General features: G+C 47.2%; 1 protein-coding gene across 9 annotated transcripts in view; it reads right to left on the bottom strand.

Annotated features, from left to right (window-relative positions):
• The window catches only part of ZNF385A (zinc finger protein 385A), a 211,223-nt gene that overhangs the window by 67,093 nt on the left and 125,143 nt on the right, over positions 1-18,987 (bottom strand). The window lies entirely within an intron of this gene.

Genomic DNA, 18,987 nt, shown 5'->3' with positions numbered 1-18,987 from the left:
GTATGCTGGTTTTCTATCATGCAGGTGTGTGTGGGGGGGGGGTGTAGAGGAAATCAGTCATGTGAGCCTTTTCCTGTAGCTTGAAGTGGTACAGCCCAGATACACATAGTTTTTACTAAGGTTGTGAGCTAAGTCACAGATGCACACCTCACTCCAGTCAACCTCAGGAACTGTGCCTCCCTCTTCAGGGAGAGGTTCCACCACAAAGGTAATATATATATATATATATATATATATATATATATATATATATATAGATATAGACACCCAAGCTCCTCTGTGTTCCCAAACTGCCACAGTCTGCTTTTCCAAACATCATCCTTTGAGCATTCTCACACCAGTTTCACAACATGTCCCGCCTGAATACACAGTGTACCTTCTAGAACTAAAAGACTTGATGCAATGAGGAAGACAGTGTAAGGGAGGTTTTTTAAAAAGACAGGGTGGGGTGACAAAATAGTGGCATTCTGCATCCTGGGAACTTGAATTCCCAGCTTCAAAGAGGAGCAAAACCTCGTAGGGAGCATCTATCGCAGAAAGAGGTTAATAGACTGGGAATTGAGAGTCTATTACTAGATGAAGACCAGGGTTTGTGTTCTAAAGGCTTCTGGGTATTTACTGTGTATACCTAAGAGAAAGCAAGGGGGAGACAGGCTTAAAGCTGGTCGTCTCATTTTCAGTTTTGGGAGAGGTGTAGTACCCAGTGGGAACTAAGTTTCTGCAAACTTCTGAATGCCAAAATGCACTTCTACAATTGGAGGTGCACCTGAAAAGGTTTGCTTGGAATATACCGGTATGCAGGAGCAGGAACTACCCATCCTCAAAGGAGCAGTGACTCATACAGAGAGCTGCAACATATAGTTTACTCTGAATGCGAAAAACTGCTGCAGTTCTAGCACAAGAGATCTGATCTCTCCCTAAGCAGAGAAGCAGCCGCATCCCTGCCCCTCTCAACAGAGGCTGACTCAGAGGAATAAGGTCAGAGCAACAGATTGTGCTGAGATGCAGCGGCAGCCTCCTCAATGCAGAATTCATTCTCAAATAAATTTTTCACTGGGCACAATTCGGGAATTACTAGATGTGGGTGTGTGTCAAGAGAGCCAGAGCTCCTGGGAAGTACTGGGTGGAGCAAACCAGGATTCCTTGGTTCTGCCTTTAAATATGGAAAATATTTTGACATTTGACATCCTTCCGCAGGGCCTGCAAGATGGAGCTGTTCTGCCAGGCCTTTGGTCAGGGTTCAGTCTGATTCATTTTCTCTTTGTATAAGTACAAGCATGAAAGAGGTTTCCCAGCCCGCTCACAGGTCCTTATAATATCAGTGGAAACAGTTGGTCCTGGCGAGTATTAACTGCTTTCAATTTTAACCTGAGGATTGTCATTTGTCCAGTTTTAACTTTAACTCCAGTGAGAGCTGGACCATAAAGAAGGCTGATCGCCGAAGAATTGATGCTTTTGAATTATGGTGCTGGAGGAGATTATTGAGAGTCCCATGGACTGCAAGAAGATCAAACCTATCCATTCTTAAGGAAATCAGCCCTGAGTGCTCACTGGAAGGACAGATCCTGAAGCTGAGGCTCCAATACTTTGGCCACCTCATGAGAAGAGAAGACTCCCTGGAAAAGACCCTGATGTTGGGAAAGATGGAGGGCACAAGGAGAAAAGGACGAGATGGTGGGACAGTGTTCTCGAAGCTACCAGCATGAGTTTGACCAAACTGCGGGAGGCAGTGGAAGACAGGAGTGCCTGGCGTGCTCTGGTCCATGGGGTCACGAAGAGTCGGACACGACTAAACGACTAAACAACAACACAACTTTAATTTTAATTTATTTGAATTAATTTTGGGATGCATTTTAATCAACTGCTTGCTTGTTTTTATGCATATTGTATTATCTATATGATGTTAGCCGCTCTGAGTCCGACTCTGGCCAGGGAGGGTGGGGTACAAATAAAAATTATTATTATTATTATTATTATTATTATTATTATTATTGGAATCTGCTGCTGGGAGGTACGGCCTAGCCTAGGAGCCAGACTCCCCTTGCCTTGGGAGATAACAAATATCTATCAGTGACTCTAGCACTACAAGGGTGAGATAAGGAAGGGAAGTCCAGAAGAAAATGAAACAGGGTCCATACAGGTTGTAGGGGTTAGAAGTCAAGTTCCCTATTAAATTTTCACCCCTGCCTCTAGACAGTGCCATTTTCTTTCTTTCTCTCCCCTCTCTCTAATGCCTGGCCAGAGCATCATGAGATTGAACATTTTAAAATGCCAGGGATGAAAATGAACCAGAATTGGCAGGCCGTTGGGGGGGGGGGGGGAGAAATCAAGCATCAATGAAGAATAGTGGCAGGAAAGCCAGCTGCCAGCTGAAAAGCTCAGAAGAGGGGCAGGGAATGTGCGACAGTTCCTGGGAAAGGGGACGAGAGGGTGACAACAGGCCTGTAGGACAGGAGATCCAAGACCCAGAGCAAAAGCTCCCAAAGCCATCCCCGCTAACCATGCCCCTGCTTCAGCATTCTGTGTGCAAAACCACAATCGGAAGACCACGGGGGTTGTTGTTCTTAGTAAGCAGGGCTGTTGGGGTCTCACAGCTCATAAGCCACTAAGGCTGTGTACACGTTAACATCTTAAAATGCAGCTAGGTTGTTCTTTTTCTAAATCTGGATCCCAAATTGGGTTGCGGGGGGCTGCGATGCATCAAATCACACTATTTCATAAGAACCAATGGGATAGAAAAGGATTGTGGCTAATGTCCTGCAGAGACTGCTTCCCAAACAAGCTGTGGGAGAGCTCGGGTTGGAGAGGGAACAGGAGAGCGTAAAGAGCCTAAGTTGGATCATGGAGGTTGTAACCTAGAATCTGCACGTGTTCTGTGCACAACATTTTGATTATTGGCTGTTTGGCACAGTCAGGCCATGACTAGGATTGAGCATAAAGGCACCTGTTTTGCTTTGGAAGCCAGGCACAAAATACTGCAGCTGAGGGATGAGGAGAGATAATTCACAAGAGCACCCACAGCCCAAACGCTTTGACTGGAGTCAGAGTCAAACTTAGAGACGTTCGGCTGTTACTATCCTCCTTGTTTCAAAAGATCTGCCGCCGCCACCCTGCAAATACATTATCCAGGATTTAGTAGGACTTTTTGCGGGTGACAACTCGTCACTGGTGCAATATTAGCGGTGGTTTTTACACTGGACCACCTACAAATTATTCTGCTTTATTGGTTGTTCCCTGGTGCTTTCCTAATGTTCTTGCATGTTTGCTGCCTGGAGCGGCAGTTGCACTGCAGTGCAACAAGGGGGGGGGGGCAAAAGAAACCCGGATCATTAGTGGTATAGAAAGTTACAGGGTTTCCGCTGGATGTTACACGAGGTGCACTTATCGGAAAGAGAGCAGTATGTCCACCCTGAAACCTTTGCAGGCTCAAACAGTATTGAAAACAGAGGTGGGGCGTGTTACTGCCTCATACCGTCAGGAGCACAGATCATCATGAACACACAATAAAAATGACATATAGAGGGGTCTCGAACGCTGACACTCCAGACTGCCACCAGTTATCTACAGAGGGGGGCAGTAGTGTATCCCGTGACAGAGGGTCAAGAGGCTCTTGGGCTGTAACCCCAAACCCTGGGAAGGCAGGGGACAGGGAACCTGGTTAGCTCAGCGGATTAAAGCCTGGTGCTGATAATGCCAAGGTTGCAGGTTCGATCCCCATGTGGGGTAGCTACATACAGTGGTACCTCGGGTTATATACGATTCAGGTTACAGACGCTTCAGGTTACAGACTCTGCTAACCCAGAAATAGTACCTCGGGTTAAGAACTTTGCTTCAGGATGAGAACAGAAATCGTGCAGCGAGAGGCTCCATTAGCTAAAGTGGTGCTTCAGGTTAATAACAGTTTCAGGTTAAGAACAGACCTCCAGAACGAATTAAGTACTTAACCCGAGGTACCACTGTATTCCTGCATTGCAGGGGGTTGGACTAGATGATCCTCAGGCTCCCTTCCAACTCTACAATTCTTTGATCCTAAGTAGGCTCTCCAAATGTTGCTGGACTGCAACCCCCCCCCCCCCCCGGCCACTGGTCCACATCTGCAGGGCCACCAGTGCTTCAACCCAGGCTGAGACTAGATGAAAAAACCAGGGATGGCAAAACTGGGTCAAATGGATTTCAACAGATAACTGCCTAGTGGGTAGAGCACCCCCCTGGTTTTTCCCCAAGGCAGTGCTCTGAGGGTCCTTTTACCTGAGTGTGGAGGGAGGAGAAATCCCAAGAGAAAATGGAGGACCCCCCCCCCCGCTCTGCAGAGGGATGGTAATTAAATGGTGAGGGGGGTTAGACACGGCTTCTCCCTCTTCCAAGCATCCCTGCTTACAAACTCTGCTCCCCGTCTAGGAAAGCAACGGAGGGAGGCAAGAGGCGGAGGAAACGGAGTCAGCGCAAGCTGGGAGAGGAGAACCGACTCCGGAGAGCAGAGGCTGGCGCTGTTTTTGCATTTCCAGGGAAGCGGTGCAGCTGAATGGACCAGAGTGCGCGCAGTGGGGGGAGTAACTTATTCCGTAGCCCCCGCCACCTCCTACCTACGTCTAGAAGCCCCTCTCCCCCGCACTTCGGATCTCTCGCGCCGCAACCCGCCCCCCTCCCCAGCCGCTTAATCCGGATCAGGGCAGGCGCCTCTCTTACCCCGTGCAGCTTCAGTGCGCGCTGCCCGCAGCGGCCGAATCCCCCGGCGCATCCCGGCAGCCAGCGGAGAGAGTGCGAGCCGGGCGCCCGCCTCCCTTCCCCGGCTGGGGAGGAGCGACCGAAGGGGACTCCCTCCTTCCTTCCCTCCCCCCACCCCCACCGGGCCGGACAAGCCCTGCCGCCCCGAGGGCCGGCGGGCGACGGGAGGGAAGAATGGATGGGACCCCCGTCGCCCCGGCTAGAAGGGGGCGCCCTCGGGAATTCTCCCCTTCTCAATCTCCTTCCCTCGGAATCGCCAGGTGATCTATTAGTGATCTCCTCTTCCAACTCCACTAGGCAGGAACTGCTTTGAACCAAGCTCTCAGCCCCGGGACCCTATCTGCAAGCGCTATGGAAGACAGGAGTGTTTCTGAGAGAGTGCAGAGTGCTCTTCCGACCGCCCCGGACACGGGGCAGCTCTGATCAAATGGGGTTAATAAAATCCACAGAATATCATCATCATCAACCTTTATTACGGTCTAGAGACCCAACAAATCGTTACAAAGCAATACACAATTCATACAGCCTACCTCCAGGTTAAACAAGCATTTTGCTCATTGGTTCTTGCAACCACCGATAAAAACTTTGCCACTGCTATGTTCTAGCGTTTGTCCGGTCTTCCAATAGGAACCTGACATAGTGAGCCTCTGATTTTTCCGGGAAAGGTACCAGCAAGGGTAATATCAGTTCAGCCCTGGCTTGCTCATATTTTGCACAGTGCAACAAAATAGGTTTTATGGAATCAATGTCTTGTGCACACAAGCAAAGTCTGTCCTGGTAGGGAACTCCTAAAGAATAAGTAGTATTTGTGCCATGCAGAAAATACTCCGCACGCAACTCTGCTCCTAGGATGCCCCCTCCAATACCCCAATCTCAGAAATACCTCTATAAGTAGCAGCCCAGGTATTAGAAACTCATCTCAATTTTATAGCTGGGGAACAATGGCTTAAATAAGACAGTGTAATGTTTTGAGATCCTTATTTTCTCAGCTCATATTCTTTTCTATCCATCTGTAATCAGCCCCAGAGGCTATTTTCAGTGCCAGTACTTTAGCATTGTAACATGGTCAGTAACCGGAGGTCACTGAGCATGTACAGAGCGTTTTCCCTTCACCAGTGCCAGTGAGATCGAGGCTATATGCATCTACAATAAGTATGTCTCAATCAACTTCTGACTGGAGTTCCAGTGACTGGAAACAAAGCGGTGTGCCCAAAACCTTTGCAGGTGCCAGCGATATTGAAAGCGGGATTGTGTGGAACTGCCCCCCCCATACCATCACAAGCACAAATCATAATGAATGAACAATAAGAAGGGAATCTGGAAAGACCCTTACATATGGTTCTCAAGCTGTACCCTATCCATACAAAATATATCATTAAATTTAAAAAATAAAAATGCATTCTCTAGGTTGGGGCCAAACAACCCTATTTAGAAAAGGTAGCCTTTGATGCTACTATGACTATCACCACTAGCAGTCAAGCACTTTTAGGTCCATTTTACAGATGCAGAACTGATCAGAACAGTAACATGCAAGATGGATGCTTCCAAGATTATGTAATTTTTACATGTGCACAGACTCGGGGGTACAAGAATGAAGTGTGCTTTCAGTTTCAACTTGTGGGGTGCTGGGGGAGGAAATGTGCCTCAGATGTTAGAGATGACAAGCAGTAATACTTTGGGGATTTGGAATTCCTAAAAGGACTGGCCCCACGCAGATGAATTGCTTCCCTTCTCCTTGTGACTAGCTTGAGGAAAAGGAAAGACTGTGGAGATAAGAAAGAGTTTTTGGTTACCGATTCCCCATCTGCAATCTGAAGTATATGATCCATTAGCAAGTCTACTACCTCCACTGTTGTTTGTATGTAAAAGTCCAGACTTATTTCACATTAGGGAGAGAGAGAGAGAGAGAGAAACTGGGCATCTTTCTTTTAGCAGGCAAACTGCTTAAGGTATTTGTGCTACAAGGAGAGTTAAGTGACTTGAGTTAGCAAATCACTTAAAAAAAAGCGAAAACAATTCAAACCCTAAAAGGGGGAGAGTGAGAGACTGAGAGAGAGAGAACCCTTTCAGTGTAAACATTTTCACCTGAATGTGATTGGCAGGTGGGCTTCAAAGGACCATTGCACAAGCACCAACCATTTCACTGGAACCAGCTGTTGGAGCATTACTGAAAACCGAGCAGGCAACTCAGATACAAAGCTGGGCAAGCCATCTCCTGGGCATGGTCGGCCAATTGGTGCCAAAGAAGGATAGAACTTTCTTTATGTATGCTACAACAGCAGCAAAAATACTTATCGCAAAGCATTGGAAGACACAAGATCTACCCACCAGGGAAGAATGGCAGATGAAGCTGATGGACTACATGGAACTGGCGGAAATGACTGGCAGAATCCGAGACCAGGGAGAAGAGTCGGTGGAAGAAGATTGGAAAAAAATTAAAGTATATTTACAGAAACATTGTAAAATTAATGAGTGTTAGAAAGATGCTGGAATGAAGCTATATGGTTTTAGTAGAAATGTAACAAAGAATTATGTAAAAGCTGATTGATAATGGGCCAAAATGAAAAAATTTAAGGTTAGACCGTTAAGATAAATTATAGAACAAAAATTGAGAAAGATGGAAAGAATTTGCTGAAATAGTGAATTGAACTAGAATACAAAAAAGGGAGGTGTGAGGAGGTCAATGAAACAAGTAAAGGAAAGGTAAAGATATGGAATATTGGATGTGTGTTTTAGTTTTTTTGTTTCTTTTTACGGTATTGTTGTATTGCTTTTCTATGTTTTTCTTTTTATGTATTGTAAGGTATGTTCTGGAAATTTCTCTTTTCTTTTCTTTTTTAAATTTTTTTTATTGTTGTCTTTTTTTCTTTTTTCTGTAATCTTTAAACTTCTAATAAATATTATTTAAAAAAAAAAAAAAAACAAAGCTGGGCAAGCCATGTGTGCTCTGCAACAGGTGCAACCAGAACAGGGTGACTGGAAGAAACCCAGCTCCTTACTGAATATACACCCCAAAAAGTGTGGCAGGGAGGAGGAGGAGGAGGAGGAGGAGAGGGCAGCCACAATCTTTGGTGTAAGAAGACGGCACATTGCGCACCAGAGATAGGGAGGGAGGGAGAGATCCCCACCCCCCACCTCGCTTTCCATCTGTGAAATGTTGGGAGGATGTTTGCAGTCCTTGGGACAAGATACGTTTGTGACATGTGGCAGTGTAGCAACAATCTCGTGAGGCATCTTCCATGCACCTAGGAGAGACACTTAATACGCATGGAACAGCTAATCCACACCACATCGGATCTGCATAAGCACAGCAGGCTCCTCCCCCTTCGCTGAGATCTCATTACCGGGGATTTCACAAACATCCAAAGCTCCCAAAGGATTTCTTATCCCAAGTGAAGGCTGGGTGAGTGGGGGCCATAGAGCCACACTCTTCCAAACTTAGCGGCTTCCCCGCTCCCTGCTGCCAAAACCTTTTAGCAGCATAAGCATTCTGTGTGTAGAAATTAAACAGGCGAAACTTATCCTGTCCCTTCTGATAGATGCCAGAAAGAGATTAACCTGGAGCATTTCTACCTTCTAGACAGCTGTTAAAGGTGCTGAAGCCCTGCCAGGAAGAAAAATATCAATGAAAGTAATTTCACTCCACAGGTGACCAGTGTGCAAGGCAGACAATGGGAGCCAATGGGCAGATCCATCCTCTCTGTTGGTACCTTGGAGTGTCTAAAACAGTGGTTCTTAAACTTGGGTCCCCAGTTGTTGTTGGACTACAGCTCCCATCATCCCCAGTTTGAGAAAAAGGTAAAGGTAAAGGGACCCCTGACCATTAGGTCCAGTCGTGGCCGACTCTGGGGTTGCGGTGCTCATCTCGCTTTATTGGCCGAGGGAGCCGGCGTACAGCTTCCGGGTCATGTGGCCAGCAGGACTAAGCTGCTTCTGGCGAACCAGAGCAGCGCACGGAAACGCCGTTTACCTTCCCGCCGGAGTGGTACCTATTATTCTACTTGCACTTTGACATGCTTTCGAACTGCTAGGTTGGCAGGAGCAGCGACCGAGCAACGGGAGCTCACCCCGTCACGGGGATTCGAACCACCAACCTTCTGATTGGCAAGTCCTAGGCTCTGTGGTTTAACCCACAGCGACACCCACGTCCCCAAGTTTGAGAAACATGGGTCTAAAACATGCACAGGGAACCTGTTGGACTCCAACTCCCATCAGCCCCAGCCAGCACCCAGGGGTGATGGGAGCTGTAGTTCAACAAACATCTGGAGGGCCATAGCTTACCCATCCATGAGCTTACTTGCGCAAATATTTTTTATTTAAGGCATGTAGATTACCCAGTTATTTAAGACATGTAGATATCTATTGCCAGTTGCCGTGGGAGTAGAGAACATCCTCTGGCATCTGCCAAGAGCCAAAGGACTGCTGTGGCAGTTAAGGAGCCATATTTGAGGATAAAGACCACAGCTTAGTGGTAGAGCATCTGCCTTGCATTCTGAAGGTCTCAGGTCCATACCCCAGCATCTCCAGATAAGGACTCCATCCTAAAGCCCCAGAAAACTGCTGCCAGTCAGTTAGAAAATACTGAGCGAGAGGGACCAATGGTCTAACTCTGCATAAAGCAGCTTCCTCTCTTCCTACCCAAGCAAGAAGACCATCAAGGAAAGACCAGAAGAGCTGCAAATGGGTATAAAGGCAAGTTTGTTCTAGTCTTGCCATTTTTTTACTTTGTAAGCTTGAAGGCAGGGCTTCTCTCTCTATCTGTCTGTGCTCTATTTTGGGAGACAGTATCTGGTATGAAAAGCAGGGTAAAAATATAATTAAATCTCTGGATTGGCACTTGATCAGTCAGGAAAGATATAGCCTATCAACTGGTCCAATAATGGTCAAGAATTTAAAGTATTGTCCTTGTTCTAATAAATGTTAATGCTTAATCACCAACAGACACTTGTACAGTGGTACCTCGGGTTGCAGACGCTTCAGGTTACTGATGCTTCAGGTTACAGATTCCGCTAACCCAGAAATAGTACCTCAGGTTAAGAACTTTGCTTCAGGATGAGAACAGAAATTGCACAGCAGGGGTGCAGCGGCAGCAGAGGCCCCATTAGCTAAAGTGGTGCTTCAGGTTAAGAACAGTTTCAGGTTAAGAAAGGACCTCCAGAACGAATTAAGTTCTTAACCCAAGGTACCACTGTAATAACTTGCAATGTAAAAACTTAAACAGCATTAAGGTAAGGGTTTGTTTAAAAAAAAAATGTGAGCAATGTGATTGACCTTCTCTTTGTCTTTCATCCCAGAACATTAGTTTCACATTAAAGAAAACAAAACAAAGCAAAAGAAAAGAAATTATCATTTCAACACAGCCTTCAAGATGTTACACAACGTAACAGCAGGCCAATTCTGCAAACATCATGTATTCATAGAATATTGATAATACTGGGCTGGTCAATTGAACAGCGTGCCAACCCTAATATATCAGGCCTTGCTCATGCCAGCATCTGTTTCATCTTAAAAGTCAGGAGTTGAATCCAGGAAATGTGCTTCCCAAGAAGAGTGAATTATCCACAGAACATAGCTGAGGCATTGTTGCAGCTCCTCTTCCATGCATCCCATTTACTCACATACTGGGGGCTCCCAAAGACCACTGCCCCATTAACTCAAGGGTGGTGGTGTTGATGCTGTTGTTGTTGTTGTTGTTGTAAGGTAAGGTACTGTATTTTTCGCTCTACAGGACGCACCCGAACACAGGACGCAACTTGTTTTAGAGGGGGAGAACAAGAAAAAAAATTCTCTCCCTCTCTGCACAGCGCCCCTTCAGCGAAGCGGCAGGAGAAACGGAGCCCCTTCCATTTCTCCTCCCGCTTCGCTGAAGGGGCGCTGTGCAGAGAGGGAAAGCGGCGCAGCGCCTCTCCAGTGAAGCAAAGCCAGGAGAACGAGAGGGATCGGTGCGCACTGACCCCTCTCGCTCTCCAGGCTTCAGCGAAAGCAACGCGAAGCCTCCGGAGCACAGCGGGAGCGCTCCCACTGCGCATCGGAGGCTTCGCGTTGCTATTGCTGAAGCCATGGAGCCTGCATTCGCTCCATAAGACACACACACATTTCTCCTTAATTTTTGGAGGGGGAAAAGTGCGTCTTATAGAGCGAAAAATACACTATTTGCTGCCCTGCGGATAATGATTCAGGGTGAGGCTGCTTCCAGACTCTGAAGCAGAGGTGGAGAAACTGTGGGTCTAAATGGACCCCAACTCCTTCCAACCCCAACCAGCATGGTCAATGGTCAGGTATTATTAGAGCCATGGTCCAACGACAACAAAATCCTTCTTCACCGCTGCTCTTAGGGGTCAAAGGCAGTGTGGAAGCTGTTTTCAGGACGGGATCCAAGAAGGAAGGAAGGAACGAAGGCAGGAGGGAGAACAGAAGAGTTTTGAGATGGTGACAGCTTGGAAGCAAGATTGGACGGGCCAGAAGGTTAATTCATCTTGGAAAAACGTTTCATCTTTGGGGAGAGCCAAGAGCAATTTTGAGAAAGTCTGTTTTTCTGTGCAAAGAGTTCCGAAGTCTGTGTGCTCTGGTACTCTCTGGAATAAAGCAATGATATTCCCCGGAGGGGGCAGGGAATAGAAGAAGCTGGGGGGGGGAAGTCACTAAAACAGAGCACCAAAGATTCTTTGGCTAGTCCTGCCCCAGGACATCCTGATCCCCGCCCACCTTAAGTGTAGGGTTATTTGGGGCCAAACTTCATGTTACTGAAAAGATCCATAGATTTTCTGTCATGTTTATTTTTACTTAATGCAGCTGTGCGGAGGGGAGGCGCTTGAAATTTTATCTCTGCTTCAATCAGCCCCTCTCCCCAAATCCTAGCCCAAAGCTGCCATTAGATGATATCTGATTCTCCCCCCTCCCCGTTTTTGCAGGGACTAATTAACATTTTGCTAGGGAAGAGGCGATTTAGATGGAGAAATTTGGCAAGAAGAAAACAGTGCTGCCCCCTCCTCCAGCTCCAAAAAAATATCATCACGCCCCATCTCTCCATGGTTGCATTTAAATAACAATCACAATAAAAACACCACTCTGGGAGATCTCGATTGTGGATTATTTGCTTAATGTGCAGCCTGGCCCTCGGGGTTCTACCTGGGATTATTTTGACCTGGGGAAGCAAGTGACGAGAGCAAAAATGAAGGAGGGCTCATTTGCTTTTGCCAACATGGGTGTTACACAGTGTTGGAAACTCAGATACAGTGAGGGAGGGGAAGTATTTGATCCCCTGCTAAATTTGCCCGTTTGCCCTCTGACGAAGAAATGACCAGTCCATAATTTTATGGTAGTGGCGCCCGCCCTGTGGAACGCCCTCCCATCAGATGTGAAGGAAATAAGCAGATCTCCTATCTTTAAAAGACATCTGAAGGCAGCCATGTTTAGGGAAGTTTTTAATATTTAATGCTGTATTGTTTTTAACACTCGATTGGGAGCCGCCCAGAGTGGCTGGGGAAACTCAGCCAGATGGGCGGGATATAAATAATAATAAACTTATTATTATTATTATTATTAAATTATAATTTATTTATATCCCACCCATATGCTTTTGAATTATGGTGCTGGAGGAGACTCTTGAGAGTCCCATGGACTGCAAGAAGATCAAACCTCTCCATTCTGAAGGAAATCAGCCCTGAGTGCTCACTGGAAGGACAGATCCTGAAGCTGAGGCTCCAATACTTTGGCCACCTAATGAGAAGAGAAGACTCCCTGGAAAAGACCCTGATGTTGGGAAAGATGGAGGGCACAAGGAGAAGGGGACGACAAAGGATGAGATGGTTGGACAGTGTTCTCGAAGCTACCAACATGAGTCTGACCAAACTGCGGGAGGCAGTGGAAGACAGGAGTGCCTGGCGTGCTCTGGTCCATGGGGTCACGAAGAGTCGGACACGGCTAAACGACTAAACAACGAAAAATATTATTATTATTATTATTATTATTATTATTATTATTATTATTAAATGGTAGGTTTATTGTAGCTGTATATAATCTAATCACCAAATGGCACCTTTAGCCTAGGCTGCGGTCACCACAATGGAATGTCTAAGCACCGTTCCCCGTACCCTAAGCAATTGTTGTTGTTGTTATTCTATTTCTATTACGACCATATATTTTAAAGAACAAATTTCAAGGTGGTTTACAACACATTAAAACATCAAACAAAACAACCCAGAAAAAAACTAATTCAAGCTTCAAGGAAAATATTTCAGGTCCTTCTCTAAGTGACATTTTGTTCTCCCAAGTTGCCATCCTGGCATCTACAGATCTCCACAGGGTCACAATTGGACCCTTGGATAATATGTTTTGTTTTAATTTTGAATAAAAAAAATATATTAAAAAACAACAACAATTGGACCCACGTCAGTTGCAAAACGCACCTGGCGCCTGGCTAATTTCAAACACTGCTGGTCTTACAAGCAATGTCTTAAAAATCAAGCCAATACAAATTCAAAAAAATATTGCAGGCCATTTTCACTGTGAGGTTATTAGAGGCATGTCAATTTCATTCTCAGGCAGGGATTCAGGACAAACAGGAAGCCCAGCAGGGTGGGCGCCTTGCAGCCTAATTTCGTGTGACGCTGAACCCGACTGCACGCAGACAGCTAGCAGGAGAGAAAACAGTACAAAAGGGGGTGGCGGGAGAAGCAAAGGGGGGCACCCAACTCACGTTTGACTCGACTCTTTCGCTGCTCACCACAGGTTCCGGCAGCCCTCAAAGGATTACCTTGGAAGGAATGTGGGCCTCAACAGGAAAAAAAGGAAAGTTTTTCCACCCCTGAGTTAAACGCTGACCTCTCACAGTGAAGAGTCATCAGTGGGGCTCTTAATAATTGAGGTCTTAAGTGGCCTACTTAACACACTAAAGGAAACAGCAGGCAGGTGTGGTTTTCTGCATCAGGTGCACGCATGGCATCCCCTATAAAACCTGTGAAAGTCTTAGTCATCTTTAGGAGGACTGTATGGCTGTGCCATGGGGAGCCCCAAGTGTATGTGTGGTTTAAATACAAAGGGGGAAAAGGCTCCCATCCTTTAACAGCACAGATCCACTCCACTTCCCAGTGGGGAGGAGTTGCGGTGGACCGCGTGGCCACCCACTCCCCATCGGGGGCGGGGGACTTTGTCCTCCATTGCCTGGGGGATCCCGGTCACGTCAGAGCCCGGCCAGCCAATCCGTTGGCTGGGGGGGGGGGTGTGGCCGGAGCCGTTTAAACGGAGGAGCGAGCCAGAGGACTTCCTCTTTGGCTCGCTTCCTCAATCACCCGCCCTCCCTCCCTATTTTGCAGGTTAGGCACTGGCCTTGCTATGGACTTCGGTTGGTCGCCTTGCTTGTCCGAGGGGCCTGGTAGGAATTTTTTCCACTTGGCAAATTGGCACTGGCCACTTGGTTTTCGCCTACCTCGTAGCAATCGTCGCAATTTTGTTAGGGTTGCGGTTAGGCATTGTTTGACCTTGTGTGGGGGAGGGGAGGTGTGGCCATCACCTGCCCCTCCATGGTTAAGGGTATTCCGTTAAAAGAATCTGGGGGTGTTGATCTAGTCTGAAGCCCGGCTGGGGGGCTAAGGCCTTCACCTGACCCTGACGGGAACACCAGGGGGAGCTTGAGGTGGTTCGCATTGACAGGGCTCCCCCTACCGGTGGCTTACCCTTACTGGACTTCCTGCACAATGGGCGGGAGTCAGATATAGTCAGGTCCAATCAATGCCTAAGCCAATACTGCTCACATTCTGTAATTTCAATAAAGTTGTGGCCAAAATTTGCCCAATAACATAAACCTAATATCTGTGTCCTTGTGTGAGTTATTTCCAACAAGGGGGTGGCTGCGGGGTCTCGACACGCAACATGGGCCAAATGTGCAGTGGCTTGTATTTCTTGATTTCATGCATTTGTGCCTTTAAGGATAGAGATATCCGGAGTGTAAGTTACCAGTGCGGCTGCTTTTCCAGTCCCAGTGCTGCAGTGACAAGGGAAGAGGCCTTTGCAAGAATCCTCTCTTGCAAGCATTTCTTAAAAACCAAGCGTCTGGGAAATCTGCATATCACAACCAGATTCTTCAGGAGGAGGAGGAAAATGTAAACTTTGGGAAGCTCAGGGATGGGGGGAAGAATGTCAGAACAGGCCAAAGCTCAAGAAGAACAGAATGGCCAGAGACACTTGGTATTGTTCTTGATGGCTTATCTAATTTTAAAGACATGGCCATTGTATATCATGCAAGCTTTGGAGCTGCTCTGGATTCAGTTTACCCCTTAGCCTCAATTCATTTAAAACCAAGTGCTTTAGGGGACAGGGACGCGGGTGGTTTTGTGGGTTAAACCACAGAGCCTAGGACTTGCTGATCAGAAGGTCGGCGGTTCGAATCCCCGCGACGGGGTGAGCTCCCGTTGCTCAGTCCCAGCTCCTGCCCACCTAGCAGTTCGAAAGCAGTTCGCCAGTGCAAGTAGATAAATAGGTATCTAGCAGGAAGGTAAACAGTGTTACCGTGTGCTGCTCTGGTTCACCAGAAGCGGCTTAGTCGTGCTGGCCACATGACCCGGAAGCTGTACGCCGGCTCCATCGGCCAATAAAGCGAGATGAGCGGCACAACCCCAGAGTCGGCCATGCCTGGACCTAATGGTCAGGGGTCCCTTTACCTTACCTAGATGGTGTGGGATAGGCAGAGACAGGCTAGCTTTCTGCAGATTTTCTGTGGCATCATCAACCTGGTGTAGGGGAAGGCGATGGTGATGAGCCGTGTTTGAAAGGGAAAGCAAGATTGTAAGTAGGAATGTTATCCCACACATTTAAACCCAGGCCAAATGGTCAAATCTGGATTTCAAAAGGTGGGTTCCCACATTCCGGTTTGAAATTTTAGTCCCCCCTCCCACCAAAAAAACCATCATGCCAGCTCAGTTGCAGTAAAACTTGGCTGGAAATAATGCGGTAAAATTCCATGTAGCACTAAGGAGACTGTTCTATCAGCCCAAGCTTTCCTGCTTCTCCGATGCAAGCTTATTCTCCAGGTGGCACAATGGGTCCGTGCATCTGACTGTTAACCAGAAGGTTGGTGGTTCGAGCCCAGGCCTGGGGCAGGATTCCTGCAATGAAGACGGTTGGACTAGACGGTCCTCAGGGTTGTTTCCAACTCTATGATTCTTTGAGTCTTATGACTCTATAACTATCTCCCCTCTCCTCCCCCACACCTGCACCCTGTTTTGAGGGATTTCCTAACCCTCCTGAATGGATTTGGAGGACACAGCGGGAAGAGGGGCAAACCCCACTATGCTAGCGGGAATCCTTATGCAGGCTTCTGCGAACAGAACGAGGTAGTTGAAAACCTCCCTAGTGGGAGAGGCGGAAGCATAAAAAGGATTAGAATGATTCTTTTGTGAAATCGCTTTGAGATATTTGATGGGAAGCAGTTCACAAACGGAAGCAAATAAAGTCGAAAAATAAACCATCTTAGCAAAGTGACAAGAGTAACGATGTGGAGAATGTGTTTCATGGGATTGTTTGGAGTTTCCTTGACGTGGGTGGGGGAGCTCAGTTTGCAACGGGGAGATCCTGGGTTCAAATCCGTGAAGAAAACAAAGCAGCAGCCTCAACCTGACATACCTCTCAAGGTTATTGTGAAGGTAAAGACAATCAGGGGAGTCCTCTAGGACTACAGCTCTCATCATCCTTGGCCATACTGGCTATACTGGCCGAGGCTGATGGGAACTGGAGTCCGACTACATGTGGAGGGCACTCCCTGAGTGGCAGGTTTGGAAGAGAATTCATTAAAAAGTTTACCTTGCAGAGCTAAGCAACTCTACTATTTGCTGATACTGCTGCAAGAGAATTTGCTGCCCTGCACAGCGGGGTCCTGACTCTCTAAGGGGGACTCAGCTTGGGACAGATGGCCCTCCTGTTGCTTCTCATTTCCCAGATATAAAGTCATCGCTGCCTGGACATCCGCCATTCCAGACAGATATGCCTGGAGAGCACCCACCATCCCAGCAGGGACATACAAGGGCTGTGGCTCCCCCTGCAGGCAGCTGCCTGGAAATACAGGAAGGAAACCCACTTTTTCTTTATTCTTGTACTTTTAATACATAAAAGGCTGAACTGGACCCCCAGCTGCTAAACCAGGTTGCTGAAGAGCTGCAGAACAGTGAGCACAATCTGCAGTGGGAGAAGTAACAGGCGTGGCAGTTTAACCCTTTACCCAATTCAAAACACTTTCCCTTGCAATGTGGCAAATGTGCATTCTAGGAGGGGTTTTTCTGGGGGGAGGGGAGAAGGGGGGAATATCAACCAAGAAAGGGTTAATGGCCCACCTGCGGCTTCTCTGCTGCAAACCTTGCTCCCTCTGCCAGCGCTTCCTGGAATTAAAGCTTTAGGTACAGTCTAGCAGGGTTTCAGCCTACTGATTATAGGCCGCAGACCTAATCTCTCTCGCTCAATCTATCGCTGTCTCTATTTCTAACTCCATCCAGATGTGATTTTGGAAGGAAGGTAGATGGGATCAAAATAAACCCCCAAGTCACTCTAAAGCAGGGGTCAGCAAACTTTTTCAGCAGGGGGCCGGTCCACTGTCCCTCAGATCTTGTGAGGGGCTGGACTATATTAAAAAAAAAAATTGAACAAATTCCCATGCCCCACAAATAAACCAGAGATGCATTTCAAATAAAAGCACACACTCTACTCATGTAAAAACACCAGGCAGGCCCCACAAATAACCCAGAGATGCATTTTAAATAAAGGGACACATTCTACTATGTAAAAACATACTGATCATCTGCAGGCTGGATTTAGAAGGCAATTGGGCTGGATCCGGGCCCCGGGCCTTAGTTTGCCTACCCATGCTCTAAAGGGTCTCTTGCCTTCCCTGCAATCATGCAGTACAGCTTTCAGAGGGGTAGCAGTGCTAGGTTCTTGTAGCTAAAACCACCTAAAGGTTTGTAGCACCTTCAGGGTACTGGTAATTCTAAATTGCAGGTATGTGTATGACCCAGTTTGAACACTGCTCCCATGTCTTCTCTACCAGCACTATTATAGGACTCAGCAATGTCATCTCCAACACCAGGAGTTCATTTGTCTGTACATCTTTCAACAAGATATATGTCGTCATCTGCCAACAAAGTCCTTCTACAGGCCCATTTCTACGCAAAAGTTTAAATGGCAATATTGAGAAACCAGTGGAGGAATATTTCAACTTCCCAGGCCACTCTGTATCTGACCATAAGGGGGCCATACTGGGACAAAGGACCTTCAAAGGAAGACCGCAGCATGAAACTGCTGAATTGTAATTCCTCAAGAGGTTCCGTGCTATCGCTAGCGGATTGAATCAGCACAATCACACTGCTTACGTTAATTGGCTTACCAATGCCAGGATGTCTGTGCTATCGTCACATCTGTGCCTGCCTGTTTGTTTTGTGAATGGCCACTATTAAGGATATAATCATCACCATCTGTACCCTCTGCTGCACTTCCTTTCCTTCTGACCGCACTGATTACAATTATACACACCCATATTCCTGCAGCTCGGAATAACACTTCGTGCATCTGATTAAGTGGATTGTAGTCCAAGAAAGCTTATTCCATTAAAAAGAAAAATAGCCTTTAGGGAGCCAGTAGCCAGTACAGCTTCTCATCTCTCTCTCTCTCTCTCTCTCTCTCTCTCTCTCTCTCCAGCAGAGGTCGCTCCAACATAGGCAAAGAGACCAAATGGCTAAACACACCATCACCTGCTGAGAAAACCTGCCTTTCTCAGTGCAGAAATGGGAATGGAGTCACTGAAAAACAGTCTGATTACTTCTCTTTAACACATACACGAGTCCTGGTTCCTAACCAATGACCTGAGCACAATCACTGATCTCCAGCTGTCCCCCGAGATGGAGATGAGAACTCTCCACAAGGCGGCAAATCGTTACCAGGCATGCTCACGTGGTACTTCGTATCTTAAAGGCCAGGCACACATGCAGTGAAGAGGAGGCTGCCCTCAAAGGTGTACAGCAGGGACGAGGAACCGGTGGCCTTCCATCAGCCCCAGCCAGTGTGGCCCATGGTCAGAGATGATGGGAGTTGTAGTCCAGCAACATCTGGTGGTGGTGGGGAAACCGCTTCCCCATTCCTGGCATACAAGTTGAGGTGGTCTGATGGGCAAAAGATTCCCTCAGGCTCCCTTCCCTCCCTCTACAATTCTATGATGCACCACGCATGTGGTGGATCTGATCTCCTCAACCCACATACATTAAAGACTATATTCCTTCACGA

The sequence above is a fragment of the Podarcis pityusensis genome (genome assembly GCF_964106645.2).
Source record: "Podarcis pityusensis genome assembly, chromosome: 2".
NCBI classification, from domain to species: domain Eukaryota; kingdom Metazoa; phylum Chordata; class Lepidosauria; order Squamata; family Lacertidae; genus Podarcis; species Podarcis pityusensis.
Note: the sequence above shows the minus strand (reverse complement) of the source record. Positions and strands in the feature narration are given on the sequence as shown.